The sequence below is a fragment of the Saccostrea cucullata genome, unplaced genomic scaffold, assembly GCF_032062105.1.
Source record: "Saccostrea cucullata isolate Sc308-1 unplaced genomic scaffold, CSIRO_AGI_Scuc_v1 ctg16078, whole genome shotgun sequence".
Lineage (NCBI taxonomy): Eukaryota > Metazoa > Mollusca > Bivalvia > Ostreida > Ostreidae > Saccostrea > Saccostrea cuccullata.
Window position 1 is genome coordinate 310 of NW_026940992.1, and position 9,266 is coordinate 9,575.

The 9,266-nt window shown below is 31.3% G+C and overlaps 1 long non-coding RNA gene across 2 annotated transcripts; it reads right to left on the minus strand.

The window, feature by feature from the left end:
* Positions 1–625: 625 nt before the first annotated feature.
* Positions 626–8,677, minus strand: LOC134256796 (uncharacterized). Of its 2 annotated transcripts, none has more exons than XR_009989791.1 (3): positions 8,640–8,677; positions 4,315–4,433; positions 626–725 (listed from the first exon to the last, which is right to left on the minus strand). It is a non-coding gene; the product is annotated as an uncharacterized LOC134256796 (long non-coding RNA). The 2 variants fall into 2 exon arrangements; XR_009989793.1 differs by having other exon boundaries at positions 4,315–4,429; positions 8,640–8,675.
* Between the last annotated feature and the right edge of the window lie 589 nt (positions 8,678–9,266).

The window sequence follows — 9,266 nt, forward strand, 5'->3', positions numbered from 1 at the left end:
TTATGTAGAATAAAATGGTCACCAAAATTACTAAGAAAGTTTAACTGCATGTCTGCCATTTCAATATTTTCTTGTCTTTGTTCCTGTCACATTGCCGAAAAAGGTTTATATCTCCAGTTAATCGTTTAACTCAAATCAGTATCGGAAATCGTACAGGATATTTTTCAACGAATTCACCAGCAACGACAACACTAACGAAACCACACAAAATTACAAATATTTCAAGGATTATCTGTTTTCTTTTGCAATGTTAAATATTTACATTTAGCGTAAATTTCTTTATATTATCAATTAGAATTTACGACGTTCGAATTACTATAATACACGCCAAACCGTGTCACCGCGCATTGGAAAACGCAGTAGGAACTATATACATTTCATAGGCGTCGGAACCGAGGGGTGTGATTAGCCCCCCCCCCCCCCAAATTTTTGTTTTCACAAAGATAAACTTTTTCTAGGTATTGAAAATTGGTGTTTTCCTCTTTTTTGTTGGTTAAGCCGCACCCCCCGCCCCCACTTTTTATTTTATTTGCTTTCGAAGCCTATGCATTATGTCATCGGTCCTATAACACACTTGACCGTGCCGATAAATTATCATACCTCTATATGCTTAAAAACCTTGACTTACTTGCACATTTTGTCCTTGTCTTGTCCTGCTGATCTATAAGCCCGGCTGTAGTCTGAGTAACACTTCGCGAAATATGGACAAATCTGTGCATCTATCACTGGGTAAGAATGGACATTGTGAACATAAATAATCACACTCAATCCTTTGTTTTTAAAATAAATGATAATAAAATTTGGACCACTTTGACCTGGAATTACAAAACCAGATCTTTACAAATAAAATAACCAAGTACAAATTGATATTTTTGATAATGTACTTCTAATAATGATTAAATACAAATTGGTATTTTCAAAAATGAACTTAAAATTATATTTTTAATCAATTTTTGCATGTTTTATATTAGAGATATTTCTGAATATGAATCGAATCCGAATCTGAAAATAAATCTGAACCGGTAAGATGCCGATCCCGGTTCGAAAAATGAAAAAAACATTAGATAAAGAATATTTTTAAATTCCGCTTTTTAAATTGTCACTGTACATGTACCAATAAGGGACATACATAGTGGATTGTGTTTATATTTTTGTCACTGGGATTGTAATTGTTATAAATCGGATGTCAAATTCTATAGACTGAATAACAGAACAGGTACCCTTTCAATTCATGGAAAAACCTATTCGAAAATGTCATTGTAGTATTTTTCATTAGCTCACTTTATTTGTTCCTCGCAAGAATTGTGTTCTGAACCTTATTATGAGCAAATGGCTTTCATAAGAGGCATCTTATATGATTAGTCGTAATTGAAAATATTATGTGTCGGATATTTTTTAAACAACGTCATCCTATGGCCATGCAATGTCTCGCAGTCCAAATTTTTGTCGAAAGCAAATCAACTGATCATCGTCATGAAATTGAAAAATCTTATTCCTTATTTACATATTCTTGATTCCGCCAATCCACGTGCTACAAGTGATGTTTCTTGTCTCTATATGTCCCACCCTGCACGTGATTTTTTAAACATGCAGCACCTTTTGATGAACCAGTACATTTATGTAAAAATTAAGTTCATTAACTATTTGTAATTCTATCTCTGAAAACTTAAAGACATTGGAAATGTATATATTGTGAAGTTTACAGTGCGAAAATTAATAGAAAGGGTAGGGAGCTCTCCTCCACGTCTCCGCAGTTTTTATAGACCTTTTATCATGTCATTTATTTCGATGTCTTCAAATGAGAAGCCGATTATGTTGCTCATTAAATTGTATGCTATAAAGTAAACAAATTTTACTCCCCCCCTCATTCTTTGGGAATCGCATACCCCTCGCTCGTTTGCTTGTGCGAACATGTCACCACCCTTATATCAGAATATCTCGCGATACCCAAATTTGGTCGAAGAGAATTAAAACCCCACAAACATGCCTATGGGAGTTTATTGATATACTCTCCCCCTTCGAGCCCCTTAGCAAAATCCCTGGCTCGCCGTTGACATTTCAAACACACTCCTTTGGCAACGAGAAAAAAATAAATCTAGCAAACTTGATAGACTCTTTTTTTTTCATTTAATTTGTAACATCTATATACATGTAGTAATAGAAACAAAATCAGACTTATTTCTTGCAGGATATTTGTTATTTATTGGGGAGGGGGCTACACATACAATAATGTTTTATACAGGTTACAAGTATTTATTGATATGTTAAGGACAAAATTATAATAATTAATGTATAATTAAGTGATATCTATTTTCAAATCGGGATCGGAATTCCTCCGATTCAGATTCGTTTCATATTCAATTTCAGATTCGGAACCGATTCATATTCAGAAACATCTCTATTAAAAAAAAAAAGACAAAAAACACAGTTTTGAAATATTTACCCGATTTCTAACGTCGCTGTCTTATTTTGTTATTAAGATGTAATCAATATTGTCTAACGTATTTAAAAATCCATGCCCTAGGATTTCCAATCTTAATAAAATTAGAACTTCTAAATCCGATACCGCTTTTACTTTAGAAAAAGATAATGTAAAATACCCCGAACTATCAGAATGGAGTTCGGAAAAGAACGATTCCATTTCCTAATGAAAAGGTCGTTCTGATGTTACCCCGAATGGGATGTTTGAGAAGCGGTAGCGGATTTGTAACATCTAATTTTGAATAAATTGCTAGGATTTCATTCTAGCACTTGTATAAAATTTCAATAAAAACACATTGGAATAGACGAGGTGTCGGATTACAGAATGTAAAAAAACCCATCAAGATAGTTAAATTGGAATGAAATATATAGTCGGATGTCATTGTGTGACGGATTTGACAGGTACAGTACTGACTGGACACAACAGAAAGCGTAGAATGCTGCATGAATATTTAAGTATTTATTTTCTTTCGTTTTTTTATACCAGTATTTAAAGTCAATTGATAAATAAATTGGATAAATACATCAATCAATGCGTAAAATAGGAAATAAATAATTGGTTTTACAATTTTACTGAAAAAAGGGGATAGAAGAAAAATAGTTGGTCATTGACAATTATTGTAAAATTTCATCATCTCAAGCTATTAACAGTACAAAAAAATCTACGTGCCCATTATTCAATTATTTTATTTCAATTTTTCTCAATTTACATGTTCCTTTAAATTATTCAAATTTCAAATCAAAATTATTGATCTTCTTAATTGGGCATGAAAATTACATTTACATCTACATCTTCCTGTATATTTTTTAAAAACAAAAAAGATGCATCAGGCTTATAGAAAACAATTCGAGAACAAGATTGGAAGGACGACTCAGAGAAATTAATTAAGTTAATAAGTCATCAGGCTTTATTATTAGATCTAGTCTTATGATCAGAGTTTACGTGTACTGTTTTAATCTCTCTCTCTCTCTCTCTCTCTCTCTCTCTCTGTCTCTGGCCTTGATGTTTCCTGTATTTGTTTAAATTCAAATATTTAGAAATATTTTTTATTTAAATAATTTGAAATTTCATTAATGTGTGTGTGTGTGTGTGTGTGAAGTAAAAGGGGGGGGGGATATATTTTTATATTCTTATCGGGCCAGAGAACAATTATTATTTGTCATTTTATTTTTTTTATTCTAATTTAAATCATACTCGCTTCATAATTCTGAGCGTGATAAAGATCTGATACAACTTTTTTTATATGAATGTCCGGTAAATATTTATTACGAACTACAGTAAAATTCGGTTATAACGAAGTCACTGGGATCTATGAAATAACTTGGCTATATCCGTGAATTCGCATTATTCGCGTTCGTACTAAACAAGTATTACTGTATATTGAGTAACTACTATAAATGAGGTCTAAATATATCAGTGTACAAAAGGTTAATATATAGACATGATAGATGCGATATCATAATTCACGTGTTTGGCAAAAAATTAAAATACGATTTAGCCAAACTTAAGGAATAACAAATATAATTTTAAATTATATACCACATGAATTTGAAAGGTATTTTGTTAAAAATGCTTTCGTCAGTTTCACATGTACACCATTCAAAACATTGAAAATCAATTCAACATCGGGGTCCGCTTTCGGTTCGCTCTGGTGTTAGGTTGTGTGCGTTCGGTACTGCATTTGTATATGTTAGTATTATACGGTCTTTACTTAATAATCAAATCATTTACGTTGCACCTCTGAATGATGCTCAGTATATTTTGACATTGTACACTATGGATAAGGTCGAACAATGTATTTTACGACCAAAATAATAAAATGCTTGTTTTACCTTTCACGATAACACTAACGGCCAGAAAGACGACAAGGGTGTAAGCGGCAGCTGACACAGGCATCCTGGGATACTTCTGTAAATGTTCAGTTAGGGTAGGATTCTTCTCTGGTTTCTAACTACATGAAATATTCAGAGTATATTTCATGATATGTCTTATATATCTAAGTTTATGAGATTTTAAAGACCATATTTTTCTTTCCACGTCACAATCGTACAACTTTAAATAGAATTGGTAAACTTTGTTTGAAAACTAGCAGGGCCGAATGGTGGTGTATGAAAATATCTTTTCTTTTACCTCTCAAAGTTGTTATAGAACAATGAATTTACCGGTAGTTATAATTTTTACATAATCAAAGACTTGAAAAAAAGTTTCAAATGAAAGATAAATTATTTATAAAGGGACTATTTTCTCAATTTATATCAAATATATATGATTTTTCAAACAAACTAACCTTACGTTAGCTTTTTAAAGCTTCTAGTCTAAGAACGAAGGACAAATGCACTAAACAAATCGTTCTCTTTTGGTAATAGTTAGAAACTAATGAATATTTCTAATTCAAAAGCACATAAAGCATCGCCTAAATGTATTCGAAACAATTGAATATTTTTAAATACCATTGGATATCCATAATCCGGAAAAGTCGTACCAAACGTTCTTTGACTTTCATTAATGTAAATCAAGGGGAAAAAAATTAAATCGACACTTGGACAATCTGATGATGATAAGTGGTCGCGTTTGCAGAACGTTAATACTTGCTCATTATTTTTTTTTTTAATAAAATTGAATGAAGCTGTATATAGTTGCCTGTAGCAACAATGATCAAACTGAGAAATTGTTACTCTTGAATTTGAAAACAAAATAGTTTCATTGAATTTGAAAGTAAAAGGGAGTGTTTAGGCGCTCAATACCTGTTCTGTTTCATCGTCTTGCATGAATATTAAAAATGTTTGACACTTTTGTGAATGACGCTTAACTCTCTTTTACCTCAAGTATTCTTAAAAAACAAAATACATATAAACATCTCTAAAGGCCTGTATGCACGGTAAGATTTATATTATAAAATTTGTATTATTAACAATACAAAATCCTTCTGTGTATACTCTCTTAAGTTAATACAGTGTATCATACGATTTTTCGAATCTTGTAAAAATGTATTTAGAATACGGCAATGCTCTATTTCTTAATACAGGTCTTAACCCACATTTTACTTTTAACCAATCAAATGTACTTCCATTAGGTCATCCCATTTATATCATTACTAAAAGAAGCTCATGGTAGAAAATTCGATGTGTACCAAGTATGTTCTGCGTCTGAATCCATGGTCTTGGCCAGAATATCTTTTTCATTTTCTTTTTTAGTTTTAGTGCAGTGCATAGTACGATCATCATTGATAGACTCTGCTATCAGAACCTCATCTTCCATTTTTATTATTTTGACTGAGTGAGAAATGTGGGGGAAACACGTGGGAATGTGTAGTTTAATTACAATCTTATAAGATATGTATTAGGGTAAGTACAAGAAAGAATTATAATGCAAAAGTATTGTAATACTTGTATTATACTACAAATCTCATCGTGTATACCGACCTAAAGCAGCACGACTTTGACTTAATGATATAAAACAATGTTATGTTATACAGAATGTTTACCTGGGTAGAACTCACCTGACTATCAGTATTTTAAATAATTTATTCCACACGTGGGTTCAACATAGGTCAAACAGGTAAATACCTGTTACTTGCTATGAGAAAACATTGTTCTTTTTAAACGTTTTAATATTTTAAGCACCAGCCTAATCGTGTGCAAATTTCATAATTTCACACGAATTTTTTAAATGTATTATATGTCTTTTGTCATTTGCAGAAGTTTGCACAAAGTTAGGCTCATAGTAAACAAAAGCTTTAAAATGAAGGACCGTTCTCGATTTACTATAGAAAATCACAAATGTCGTCTGACCCCTACTACATTGTATGGTTTTGTTCTTTATATTTTCGTGAATTTCTTCGGAATAAATTGTTGAATGGTTGGTTTAGATATCAATTATTGAATTTAGATGGGAAAACGTTGCTTTATTTGAATTTGTATCACATTTTACCGGGGCCCATAAGTGCACTCGTTCTTTGAGCAAAAAATCCGTAGAAAGTATTTTTTCTCTCTTAGTAAACGAGGAATTTTTTGTTTTCGTATCATTTTGTATCTTTATGGGACAATGTGACCATTTGTGAAAATAAGAAAAATTCAAATATAAGAAGCATATGACAATAACTAATACATCGTAAAAATTTAAGAAAAATAGAGAAAAAGTAGATTCAGCAATTTGGATTAGCCAATATCCAATTTATTTAAATTATTTAATATGTCACTTTGGTAATATCATCTAATAGAACCTTAATGATAGTATCTCTTTATACAAAAAGAAAAGCATTCAATCTTTTGAAATGGAAGTAGGGGTCGCATGATTAGCATTAGTAATTATTTATTCGTAATGTCTAGGGAATAAGTTATGACCTTGACCGACCTTGTCTCTTTTATAAAACGGTCAAATGTAATCTCACTGATACCATCACTTAGTGATATTGTCTTCTTGATTCTGTGAAAATCTCTTTTCTGAATAATAGAAATATGATCAAAACAATACCTGTTTAACTTCCAAAAATATTTCTAGTTATCAATTTCACATCCTGTACTAATCCTGTTGCTGTCGATGGTTTTGAAATCGTCTGATAAGACTTGATATAACACTTCAATTTCAGCTATAAAAAGCACAAATGAAAACATTTTGCATTGGATAGGTATTTTAAGTGTGGATTACTTAGTATGTTTTAAGGCATTTGCAACAAAGTAATATAATAATAGGCAAGCTTTATTATCTACACCCCTTTTTAATTTTTTTAACTAAATTTTTGTCCCTGAAAAAATGATGTGTAGGCTACAGCCTTTTTACTTATACGGAATGTATGCCACTGACTGCGAATAACACTACAGCCTACAGATCATTTTATGAGGAATAAATTTATTTTTATTTTTTGAAAAAATTTAAAAAGCCTTCTTAGCATTCCGTACTTTGATTCTTATCCGATTATGTTCACGGTTTTGCTTTAAATTTAAGAGAAAAAAAATTTTTCCATAGCGAGAATTTTTAAGTTGAAGTTCAGGTGTTATCAATATTAAGCCTGTATCAGAAAATTTCATCGAAAGCAACAGGGGTCCATTATAAGTACAGGGAACAAAATTGATAACTTGAATTATATCTGATTAGTAGAAAATATAATGTATTGATAGAATTTTGATTTTTCAGTAAGGAAGTTTCAATATTTTCTAAGGAGGGTAAAATGATAAGTTTTGAGTTCCCAGTTCTGTTAAATGATCTTCAAATCACGATATTAATAAATACGTCTACAAAATTATTTTCACTAGTAAAATTGAAATTGTAGAGGTTTAATTCGCAAAAATTCTCCCTTTAACCCCCATCCCTCCAATACTTATCGAGAGGAGGCTTCTTGTCTACCCACACTTTCCACCTCGGATTAAATTGTTGACTTCACACTAGCCTACACATTCACAGAAAGGATTGATTGATTGTATATTGTTTAACGTCCTTCTCGAGAATTTTTCACTCACATGGAGACCCCACCATTTGTCGGTGAAAAGCTGCAAATTCTGTCCTATACCCGGCACTCAGGCCATGAAGCAAGGAAAAATATTTTTCGTGCTAGCACCTACATGTATTGCGACACGGGGCCTTGGTTTATAATGTCTCATCCAAAGGACCAATCTCCACGTCCCATAGTGGGATTCGAACCCACGACGTAAGGATTTACTTTCTACTTCGGGACTGTGTTTTGAATTTCATGTTTGGTAAAAAAAAAAGTAGCTGTTAGAATTTTTCTCCAAATTGTGTAGTTTCATAATAATATCTAAATACATTATTTCTCTGATAAAAGAAGTTAAATTTGAATGACATATATAATATGCAGAGTTCATATCTATTCGTTTGTCTGTTGTCTTATTTTTCTCGTCTGACACCTTTTTTTTAGCCCGAGAATATTTTATATTATTTCAATTCAAGATCTGTAAAAGCAAGCACAAGATATAAAATTCATCTTTTTTAAATGTTCTATGAGAGAAATAACGGATAAGTTAATACTTTTTGCTGAAAATATAAATTTTACATAACAAGAATACAATGCTCCACTAATAATTGAGTCGTTTATTATATTAAAAAAAAAAATAATAAAATATAAAAATTATAAAAAGTAAGGAAAAAAGAATATGATTATTAATATTATCAAGTTAAATTTTTAAAACAAACGTGACTTTACCTCTATCACTCCAACTTGAGATCGGTTAATGACAAAATAACGAGGCTTAATTCCCAACACAGAAAAATAAACTTTTTATAGATTGTCTGTCTTCCGGCTACCATTTTGATTGGATAGTACGTTTTTGTCATGTGATTTTCATAGTTTATTTAGATCTTCGGTCTTCAAGAAAGACAATATTTTGATTTTACTTTTTCTATATGTGTCTGTGAACATACGACATAAGGGAAAGTAAAATTTGGGGTGGGGATTTGTGTGTCGGGGGGTTGGGATGGGTGATACTCAAATATATTTTTAGCTGTATTTCTCCCCTTATAAATGACCCCATTTTTCAAAGTCGACTCAATAAAAGAGTTTGATAAAAAAAAATTTACAGAACTAAAGTAAATTTTAATATTCCATAATATTTTTACGAGTGCTGATAGTTCTTTCACCCTGTACGATATTTTCCTCGCCCTTCGGGCTCGGTGAATATTGTACTCCTTATGTGGCTAAATCATCGTATTAATCTAAAAAAAAAAAACCCTGCAATAATTGCATATTATTTGTAATATTTATTTGGAGATCTTTTATTCGTAGTCTCCTTTCAAATGAAATTTCATTTTTTATAGATACAAACTACTGAAT